This window comes from Rattus norvegicus, chromosome 9 (assembly GCF_021556685.1).
Source record: "Rattus norvegicus strain SHRSP/BbbUtx chromosome 9, alternate assembly SHRSP_T2T, whole genome shotgun sequence".
In the NCBI taxonomy this organism is placed as follows: Eukaryota; Metazoa; Chordata; class Mammalia; order Rodentia; family Muridae; genus Rattus; species Rattus norvegicus.
In genome coordinates, this window is record NC_141542.1 from 22,207,876 (window position 1) to 22,211,768 (window position 3,893).

General features: G+C 41.6%; 1 pseudogene; it reads right to left on the bottom strand.

The window, feature by feature from the left end:
• Positions 1-701: 701 nt before the first annotated feature.
• On the bottom strand, positions 702-1,590 carry LOC148003496 (reticulocalbin-1 pseudogene; annotated as a pseudogene).
• Between the last annotated feature and the right edge of the window lie 2,303 nt (positions 1,591-3,893).

Genomic DNA, 3,893 nt, shown 5'->3' on the forward strand with positions numbered 1-3,893 from the left:
TCTAGGGTTTATTTAATTTTTTCTAGAGCTTTTAGGTGTGCTGTCAAGCTGCTGACATATGCTCTCTCTTGTTTCTTTTTGCAGACACTCAGAGCTATGATTTTTCCTCTTAGCGCTGCTTTCATTGTGTCCCATAAGTTTGGGTATGTTGTATCTTCATTTTCATTAAATTCTAAGAAGTCTTTACTTTCTTTCTTATGTCTCCAATGACCAAGTTGTCATTGACTTCAACTTCCATGTATATGTGGGCTTTCTGTCCTACTTGTTGTTATTGATCAGCAGCCTTAGTCCGTGGTTTTTTGATAGGATGCATGGGATTATTTCTACCTTCCTGTACCTGTTGAGGCCTGTTTTTATGGTCAATTTTGGAGCAGGTACCATGGGATGCTGAGAAGAAGGTATATCCTTTCGTTTTAGGGTGGAATGTTCTATAAATATGTTAAATTCATTTGTTTCATAACTTCTGTTAGTCTTTCTGTGTCTCTGTTTAATTTCTGTTTCCCTGATCTGTCCATTGATGAAGTGTGGTGTTAAAATCTCCTACTATTATTGTTTGTGGTGCAATGTATGATTTTTTTTGAGCTTTAGAAATGTTTCTCATTGTTTAGGGACACAACTGCTATATACTTGACAAATATAACAATCACCCAGAACATCCGTAGGAAGCCTGTGACTGTTGGCCACATGAGGATGAGTTTCTTTCAAAGATCATCATGATTTTTGGTAAGATCTTCCCTGTAATTGGTGGCATGGCTTCCCACAAACATGTTTGTCTAGAATCTCCTCTTTGGTCAGCATCTCTTCCTTGTTTTTATCTGACTCATACACCAGATGCCGGGCCTCAGCCTGTGCATGGTCATAGTCCTGGGGGAGGATCCAATGGTGAATCTCATCCTAGTCCAGCTTCCCATCCTTGTTCAGATCTGGGAAATCATTGAACTGCTCCCCAGAAAAAAAACCCTGTCTGTCTCAGGGCAATTGTCCTCGTGAGAAAAAGATGTCCACAATGTACTCATCCTGGTCCACAAAACCATCCCCGTTCTTGTCAATATCCTCCAGGGTTTCCAGAACTACAATCTCCTTCATATGTTCTAAATCCTCTTAGTGTAGAAAAGCAATGAACTGGACCTGAGTAGCTGTCAGGTCACCGTCAAGACCTTAAGCCTCCTCTCATCTCGTGGAGGCAACTTTTTAAAGTTGTGATGATCAGAGCCATCTTGGAATTCAGCAAGGTTAACTAGGTAGTAGCCATAGGTGGCCTGCTTGTATTCTTTCCATGAGATCTTTTCGTATATGTCCCTATCATAATCCTTCCAGAGTTTAGCTACATTATGGTTGATGTATGTTTTCTATACCTGTTTGATCCAAACTTTCAGGTCTTCAGTAGTAAGAAGGCCACCTCCATCACTGTCAATTGGATCAACAATTTTCCCCAGCCTCTCCTGCTCTTGTCCAAGCTTAGCTATCAAAGGTCTTGGAGTCCTCCTTGCCCAGGAAGTCCTCATGATCATACAGGAAGCTGTGCTTGTTCTCTGGTAGCCACTCTCCCTGCTCTGAATCGGGACAAACCATGTGCTCCTTGCTCATCATGCTCTTGGCCCTGAATGCCAGGACCAGTGCCAGCAGTAGCCTATGGAGAGTCCCAGGCTGACACCTGGCACCAGAGTCGGGATCAAAGGGAGGCAGCCAGGAAGTAGGGGCTCAGAGCACCTTAGCTGCTGTCCATCCCCAGAGAGGGCTTTTGTTACATTTCAAATGTTATCCCTTTTCCCGGTTTCCCATCCACAAAGCCCCTTATAAAACCCCCTCCCCCTTCTACTATGAGGTTGTTACCACCCACCCAACCACCCAGGTCTAACTGCCTCCCTGTTCTGGTTTCCCCTACACTGGGGCATCAAGCCTTGACAAGACCAAGGGCTTCTCCTCCCATTTGTGCCCAAGAAGGCCATCCTCTTCTTCATTTGCAGCTGTAGCCATGGGTCTGTCCATGTGTATTCTTTGGATGGTGGTTTCGGCTCTGGGAGCTCTGGGTGTTTCTTATTGTTGTTCTTATGGGGCTGTAACCCCTTCAGCTCCCTCAATCCTTTCTCTTACTCCCCCATTGGGGACCCTGATCTCAGCTAAATGGTTGGCTGCAAGCATCTGCCTCTGTATTTGTCATGCTCTTTACCCCACTCTTTTGAGAAGATCCCCACAGAGTAACGAAGATGTATTGTATTGAAGTGATTATGTATAGACAAATAGATGATGTCTTAATTCCTAATGATGGTTCTATAAAAATTCCTAAAATTAGATGAGTAATTTTAAGCTTTTATAATGAGAATGCTATTATGTTTTCTCTCGTAATCAAAATTGCATTGAGAACTCTGCCATTCTTAAAGTGTCATGAGTGAATTGCTTCTGCAATACCAAGCAGGATCTACTAATTAGAGCCCATCCTAAGAGGGTATAAACCAATTAACCAAAGTTCATAAAAAGGGAATGAGTGATTTACTATAGGTGCAAGGACTGAACGTAAATAATTGACTGGATTTGCCTATAGGTAATTTCACTTATTCTTTTCTCATAAAAATTACATCTTTTAACTCTCCATGAATGTGCAGAGCTAGTGACAGCTAGTGATGATTTATCCTGATGATTACTCTTCATGGATGTGCATGTAAACATTCTCTGTTGTAAACTGATTATCCAACTTATGATTTGAATTCCTGTGCAAACTTGTGCTGAACTTTTCACCATGTGATGCTGTGTTCAGAAAGATATACAAATGCTGAGGACAAAGAGAGAGAAAGCTTTTTAGACAGAACTGAACTGAAGAGAACAGAACTCAAGAAGAACATAGAAGTAAAGCATAGCGTTGAGAGTAAGGCCTTGAGAGTAAGGAAATTATTGTGTCATAAGACCAAGAGGAAAGGAGATAAGAAGAAGAGAGCAAGGAGAACCTTCTAAGTCAAACTTTATGGAGGCAGACTTTTGTCTTTTAGGAAAACTGAAGAACTTAGAAATAAAGGTTAAAATCACTGTTCTTCAGCCTTCAGCCTGGCTCACTGACTAGCCTCTGCTCTTCAGTCAGGCTCACTGGCTAGCCTCTGCTCTTCAATCAGGCTCACTAGCTAGCCTCTGCTCTTCAGTCAGGCTCACTGGCTAGCCTGTGCTCTTCAGTCAGGCTCACTGGCTAACCTCTGCTCTTCAGTCAGACTCAATGGCTAGCCTCTGCTCTTCAGCCTGGCTCACTGCCTAGCCTCTGCTCTTCAGTCAGGCTCACTGGCCTATGGGGCCCTGGCACATCGCTTAACCATCTGCTCATGACTGCCTGACCACAATGACTACCTGACCGCCCTGACTTCTTAAAGCTGTCCTGTAGAAAGAGCACAAGAAACCAAAGAGAAACACCACAGGGACCTTTTCCAATGGGCTTTATTCAACCTTAAGTACTTTTGTTATTTCTTTAAAAAAGTGAAATATAATTTCTGTAATTCATATGTTCAAGAGAGCTGTGCAGTAGTCATTGCTTTATGGAATTTTGTGCTAAATCAAAAGATTCCTTTATTCTATTACGATGTTATCTGTATGTTATAAGATGTATCTTTGGAAAACACAACACCAAATTCCTAAAATCTAAATGTTTTAAGACATCAGATGATAGAGAAACATAACTGCTTACCTATCTAGACTGGACTCTTTTGCTATACTGCAGGTACTATGAATTTTCCACATTACTTCCATGATTTTCAAGAATGATTAAGAGAAAAATAGGTTGAACATAATGGCCAGAAATGGGATTCTGTCAAGTTGTCTTATATTGGACAAGATACCAAGCTATAACTGGTCAACCTAAAACCACCTATTCCCAAAACTAACAGAACTTAAAGAAAATACATACTTTCTTATCA